Source organism: Eubalaena glacialis, chromosome 16 (assembly GCF_028564815.1).
Source record: "Eubalaena glacialis isolate mEubGla1 chromosome 16, mEubGla1.1.hap2.+ XY, whole genome shotgun sequence".
Lineage (NCBI taxonomy): Eukaryota > Metazoa > Chordata > Mammalia > Artiodactyla > Balaenidae > Eubalaena > Eubalaena glacialis.
The window spans coordinates 65813137-65821046 of NC_083731.1; positions in this window are offsets into that span (position 1 = coordinate 65813137).

Below are 7910 nucleotides of genomic sequence, written 5' to 3' on the forward strand. Positions count from 1 at the left end.
ACAGGATAAATCCAAGGAGAAACACACCAAGATACATATTAATCAAACTACCAAAAATTAAATACAAAGAAAAAATATTAAAAGCAGCAAGGGAAAAGCAACAAATAACATACAAGGGAATCCCCATAAGGTTAACAGCTGATCTTTCAGCAGAAGCTCTGCAAGCTAGAGGGTGTGGCAGGACATATTTAAAATGATGAAAGGGAAAAACCTACAACCAAGATTACTCTACTCAGCAAGGATCTCATTCAGATTCAACAGAGAAATTAAAACCTTTACAGACAAGCAAAAGCTAAGAGAATTTTGCACCACCAAACCAGCTTTTCAACGAACGCTAAAGGAACTTCTCTAGGCAAGAAACACAAGAGAAAGAAAAGACCTACAATAAGAAACCCAAAACAATTAAGAAAATGGTAATAGGAACATACATATCGATAACTGCCTTAAATGTGAATGGATTAAATGCTCCAACCAAAAGACACAGACTGGCTGAATGGGTGCAAAAATGAGACCCATATATATACTGTCTACAAGAGACCCACTTCAGACCTAGGGACACATACAGACTGAAAGTGAGGGGATGGAAAAAGATATTCCATGCAAATGGAAATCAAAAGAAAGCTGGAGTAGCAATTCTCATATCAGACAAAATAGACTTTAAAATAAAAACTATTACAAGAGACAAAGAAGGACACTACATAATGATCAAGGGATCAATCCAAGAAGAAGATATAAGAATTGTAAATATTTATGCACCCAATATAGGAGCACCTCAATACATAAGGCAAATGCTAACAGCCATAGAAGGGGAAATCGACAGTAAGAAAATCATAGTAGGGGACTTTAACACCTCACTTTCACCAACGAACAGATCACCCAAAATGAAAATAAGTAAGGAAACACATGCTTTAAATAACACATTAAACAAGATGGACTTAATTGATATTTATAGGACATTCCATCCAAAAACAACAGAATACACTTTCTTCTCAAGTGCTCATGGAACATTCTCCAGGATAGATCATATCTTGGGTCACAAATCAAGCCCAGGTAAATTTAAGAAAATTGAAATTGTATCACTTATCTTTTCTGACCACAACGCTATGAGACTAGATTATCAATTACAGGAAAAAAAACATAAAAAATAACAAACACATGGAGGTTAAACAATATGCTACTAAATAACCAAGATCACTGAAGAAATCAAAGAGGAAATAAAAAAATACCTAGAAACAAATGACAATGAAAACACAATGACCCAAAACCTATGGGATGCAGCAAAAGCAGTTCTAAGACATAAGTTTATAGCAATACAATCCTACAAACAAGAAACAAGAAACAAGAAAAATCTCAAATAAACAACCTAAACTTACACTTAAAGCAATTAGAGAAATAAGAACCAAAAAAAGCCCAAAGTTAGCCGAAGGAAAGAAACCATAAAAATCAGATCAGATATAAATGAAAAAGAAATGAAGGAAACAATAGCAAAGATCAATACAACTAAAAGCTGGTTCTTTGAGAAGATAAACGAAATTGATAAACCATTAGCCAGAATCATCAAGAAGAAAAGAGAAAAGACTCAAATCAACAGATTTAGAAATGAAAAAGAAGTAACAACTGACACTGCAGAAATATAAAAGATCATGAGAGATTACTACAAGCAACTATATGTCAATAAAATGGACAACCTGGAAGAAATGGACAGATTCTTAGAAATGCACAACCTCCCGAGACTGAACCAGGAAGAAATAGAAAATATAAACAGACCAATCACAAGCACTGAAATTTAAACTGTGATTAAAAATCTCCAACAAACAAAAGCTTAGGACCAGATGGCTTCACAGGCAAATTCTATCAAACATTTAGAGAAGAGCCAACACCTACCCTTCTCAAACTCTTCCAAAATATAGCAGAGGGAGGAACACTCCCAAACTCATTCTACGAGGCCACCATCACCCTGATACCAAAACCAGACAAAGATGTCACAAAAAAAGAAAACTATAGGCCAATATCACTGATGAACATAGATGCAAAAATCCTTAACAAAATACTAGCAAACAGAATCCAACAGCTCACTGAAAGGATCATACACCATGATCAAGTGGGGTTTATCCCAGGAATGCAAGGATTCTTGAATATACACAAATCAATCAATGTGATACACCATATTAACAAACTGAAGGATAAAAAACATATGATAATCTCAATAGATGCAGAAAAAGCTTTTGACAAAATTCAACACCCATATATGATAAAAACCCTCCAGAAAGTAGGCATAGAGGGAACTTACCTCAACATAATAAAGGCCATATATGACAAACCCACAGCCAACATCATTCTCAATGGTGAAAAACTGAATCCATTTCCACTAAGATCAGGAACAAGACAAGGCTGCCCACTCTCACCATTATTATCCAACATAGTGTTGGAAGTTTTAGCCACAGCAATCTGAGAAGACAAAGAAATAAAAGGAATCCAAATCAGAAAAGAAGAAGTAAAACTGTCACTGTTTGCAGATGACATGATACTATACATAGAGAATCCTAAAGATGTTACCAGAAAACTACTAGAGCTAATCAATGAATTTGGTAAAGTAGCAGGATACAAAATTAATGCACAGAAATCTCTTGTATTCCTATAGACTAATGATGAAAAATCTGAAAGAGAAATTAAGGAAACACTCCCATTTACCATTGCAACAAAAAGAATAAAATACCTAGGAATAAACCTACCTAAGGCGACAAAAGACTTGTAGGCAGAAAACTATAAGACACTGATGAAAGAAATTAAAGATGATACAAATAGATGGAGAGATATACCATGTTCTTGGATTAGAAGAATCAATATTATGAAAATGACTATACTACCCAAAGCAATCTACAGATTCAATGCAATTCCTATCAAACTACCACTGGCATTTTTCACAGAACTAGAACAAAAAAATTTCACAATTTGTATGGAAACACAAAAGACCCTGAATAGCCAAAGCAATCTTGAGAAAGAAAAACGGAGCTGGAGGAATCAGGCTCCCAAACTTCAGACTATACTACAAAGCTACAGTAATCAAGACAGTATGGTACTGGCACAAAAAACCATAAATATAGATCAATGGAACAGGATAGAAAGCCCGGAGATAAACCCACGCACATATGGTCACCTTACCTTTGATAAAGGAGGCAAGAATATACAATGGAGAAAAGACAGCCTCTTCAGTAAGTTGTGGGAAAACTGGACAGTTATATGTAAAAGTGTGAAATTAGAACACTCCCTAACACCCTACACAAAAATAAACTCAAAATGGATTAAAGACCTAAATGTAAGGCCAGACACTATAAAACCCTTAGAGGAAAACATAGGTAGAACACTCTATGACCTAAATCACAGCAAGATCCTTTTTGACCCACCTTCTAGAGAAATGGAAATAAAAACAAAAATAAACAAATGGGACCTAATGAAACTTAAAAGCTTTTGCACAGCAAAGGAAACCATAAACAAGACGAAAAGACACCCCTCAGAATGGGAGAAAATATTTGCAAGTGAAGCAACTGACAAAGGATTAATCTCCAGAATATACAAGCAGCTCATGTAGCTCAATATCAAAAAAACAAACAACCCAATCCAAAAATGGGCAGAAGAGCTAAATAGACATTTCTCCAAAATAGATATACAGATTGCCAACAAACACATGGAAAGGATGCTCAGCATCATTGCAAGATTGTATTAATGAAGAATAGAGACATTTAATAAAAGGAGAATGCATAAATAAACTTGTCTATTAATACAAATCAATGAATCATATAAACATGCATCAATCAGTATGTTGGATTTTTTTAGTGTTGAGGGAAAGAATAAGCAGATTGCCAAATATGTACACACCACATGATACCGTTTATGTAAAAATTTAAACACTCAAATAGCATATATTGTTTATGAATTCATATAGTAAAAGTATAAAAACATTTGTGGTAATGATATGCATCAATTTCAGGATGGTTGTTTCCTATGGAAAGGAAGGAGAAAGCATAGTGAGAATAAAGCTTTAACTGTACCTGGAACATTTTACTTTAAAAAAAAATCTGTTATATTACCTTTATTTTATTATTTTAAATGTTTCATAATTTAAGACTGTAGTTCCCATCATCTACCTCCATCTTCTCCTGGCAAAACAACCTGAACCAGGTTCTAGGATTTATCCTAACTTCAAAACTTCTGTTCACTCTGATCTTATGTCTCCATTTAATAACTTGGTTGCTAATTCATACGACTGATTCCTCTCTTTTCATTGAAACTGAGGTCCTTGGTAACTAAGGAGTTGATCCAGGAATGTAAGCTTCCCTTGTTTGGGCCATTTCTCTTCCTCAACTGATGTCCTACTTCTGCACCCATATGGATAGAGATTATTTTATTTATTGATACACATTCTTAGTTCCTGCCAGCTGTCAGCCTGGATTTCTGAGCGTCTCTGGAGCCTAGGTTCCCTGAGCTTGGATTTGTCCCCTTTTTGGATCACCTCTTATACTGGGTGTTAGATCCTTTGACACCTGCTGCATTCATGAACTATTTTGGGGATATGGAACTCTGAGTTCCAGATTGGATTTCCACCCAGCTCTGTTGTCTGAAACCTGTCCCAATCTAGTGGATGAGTATAATAGATAGCCCAGCTAAGAGTGGTGAAAATTCACAGCTCTCAGTACTTGCTAAGCTTTCAGACTTCCTTCCTAACCTGTGTCAGACTGATCAAATTAAATGCTCTTGAGATCCAGGCCTTCAAAATAAAAACCACTTATTAGGACACAGCTGTCTCTCTTAACCTTCCCTCACTCCTTAGACCTAAAGGTCTATAATATGTCTATATTTCTTGGAAATATAATGCTGTCTTAGAGATGACTGGGGCATCATGAGTCCTTTAAGAGTACACCCAGGATGGCATGCTTCCAAGCTACTTGCCTTGTGAAATACAACATGTCAGCAACCCTTTGCCTTAGATCTCCTGAATAGCCCTGCATTTGAACAGTGTGGTCTTTCTGCTCTCTGAAGATTCCTCTTTGGCTCTACCTAGGTTTCTTCTTCTAAGACCTGTCTGTTTATTGCACTTTTAGAGACTACTACAGCTCATGCCTGATTTAGACTCATTAGCAACTGGATCACCCGCAACCTGAAGCCCCACTATCCTCAAGGCTACTAACTCTGATCCCAGAGCTCCACTTTTTGTTTACATTCCTCACACCAAGCCTCAAGAGCAGCATATGAAAAGAGAGGGCTAAAAGATATAGTGGAGCAGCAGAGATGTCAGCTGCCCAAACGATGCCTATTGCCTAATTCTGTGACAGAGGAAAAATCAATTATAAACAACACACAGTCCCTGCCTGCCTTCAAGTAGCACAGCTGTCAAGTAGGTTGCATAGAGACAAAGATAATGGGTGAAGCAGGAGGTAGGCAGAGTCAGTGTGGAGAAAAATTTATCCCACGGAGGCTTCCTGCCAAATGCCTTTTCAGGAGTTCTCAGGGGGAGTCAGACCCTTGGGGATAGGAGGTGATGCCACTTCCTCCAAGTGAACTGATTAGTTTTCTAGACACCAGATGGCAGTAGACATCTCAGCATTATGGGATTCTGCATCTTCTGTGTAGGGCAATGGCCAAAGACTCCAAATGACAAGCAGAGATGAGATGGTAGGCTCTCAGCTCTGGTCTTCTGCCTGTATACCATTTATTGAAGTACTGGAGTTTTTTCCAGTGCATCCAAGAATCTGGTATGACATGAACTATGTATTCCTAAATATCTTTTATTAGTGTGAAGAGTGGGACTTGAATTTGGCAGGATAAAGGAGAGGCTGTTAGATTTGAGAGTTATAGAATGAGAGCGTTTAGGAGCTGTAGTTGTAGGTCACCAATATGATAGGCTTAATGCTGAGAAGATGAGAAGGGTGCCATGCAGCTTTGTGAAAGGTTGTAAGGAGAGAAATTACCAGGATGTTATTGAGATTAGTAACATGCCAATAGGGTTGCCCCTAAGTACCACTGCTGACATAACATTTGAAGGTCACTTTGGCTTCCCTGAGAAAGCTTGTCAGTTACCCTTTGTGGCTTAGAATTCCTCAACATATTCTACAGCTACAAACACTGACAAAGAGAAATAAGTCCAAGAAGTACCTTGGTTAGAAAATGTAGTTCATGTATATTTGATATTCTGAGGTAAGGGTGGATGACATTTAAATAAACAATTTAGATGGTGGGAAGGAAAAATGACCAATTAGTTACCTTGGTAGTGGGAAGAGTGGAGCTGAAGATATAGCTTTAGGGTCTGGCTGGTTATTTCTGTCTGGCTAGCAGTCTGGGGTGGTATCCTGGACAGGTCCATTTTGACCTGGCAGGTAAAAAAGGGTTCTGTCTAAGGCAGGATATAAATAGGATGTCATTATAATTTAGTTTACAAACAGATTTTTTTGAGAAAGAAAAGAGGCATTAATAACAGCAAAAACTGTGATTATACCAGGATTGTGTATGATTGTACCAGGCAAAAACAGGATGTAAAGTGACCCTGAATATAAATACTGGGGCCTGGGGGGAGGGAGTGGCCCTCAGACTGGAGCAATTTTGTTGATGCCTTTATAGAGGTAAAACATGACCAATATGTGTATCCCAGTGGCTCCTGGCATAGGTGGAAGTGTGCCACTTGTTATTGGAACAGCCATGAAGTTGGTGTTATATCACTGCGAGGCAGGGTGTTTAATGAGGAAATCCATCGTGAAGGTGGCCCAGGGAAACTGAGTGCTTGGCAGGGGGCACAGAAAGCCTTTGGCTTCTCCCAGCAGGTGTTTGTTCTTATGTATATCTTGTACATCATTACATCCCGTAATTTTCACTTTTTTTTTTTTTAATGTTCATTGCTTCTCTTTTTTTTTTTTTTAAACATCTTTATTGGAGTATAATTGCTTTACAATGGTGTGTTAGTTTCTGCTTTATAACAAAGTGAATCAGTTATACATATACATATGTTCCCATATCTCTTCCCTCTTGCGTCTCCCTCCCTCCCACCCTCTCTATCCCACCCCTCTAGGTGGTCACAAAGCACCGAGCTGATCTCCCTGTGCTATGCGGCTGCTTCCCACTAGCTATCTATTTTACATTTGGTAGTGTATATATGTCCATGCCACTCTCTCACTTTTTGACCTGCAGGTATCAGAAGTCATGAGTCAAGGAAAGTAGAACCCAAGTTGGCCAAGGTGAACAAATGAACAGAGGGCAGAATTCATGACAATCTTCTATGGCTTGCAGGTAATTTGAGAGAGACTTCTCCCTGAGGGCAGGTGAAGGATTTGCTTAGTCTCTTCATATATTATTGCCATTTCAGAAGTAGGGACAGGAGGTGGAATACAGGCTGGATCAGAGGACGGAACATTGTGGTGTCACAAAACCCTGTCCCCAGGGGAGGGGGTGAATCAGATTGTTAAAAACAAGGAGAGGAAGCATTTGCTGCGTCCTGGCAGAAGGGACTGGTGTGCAGATTCTGAATGGTATCTAAGAATCAATTATCTCTGCAGAAAGAGCTATCTGTTTGCAAAATGGCATTGTCCGGTCGTGCTTTAATGAAGGGATGCTGTAGCAGAAAGCTGCATTGACTTTTTCGGTAGAGACCAGGTAGAAATGCAGGCACTTCAGAGGATGCTGGTGTGGAGAGGTAATAATGATCCAGAATTGAGTAGGATAATGTACATTTCAGCAGACATCAGCTGAGGACATTTGTTCCTCCTGGAACTTAGCTGAATTCTTAGAATCACATAAAGAGTAAAGTGAGCAAGAAATATTCATGATAATTAAGAACAGTTATAAAAAATTCAGACTAATATTGAAGTTGGCAGGGCACAGGGTTTGACACTAAAGCCCAAGTAGTACCTTGTAAAATGTTGACT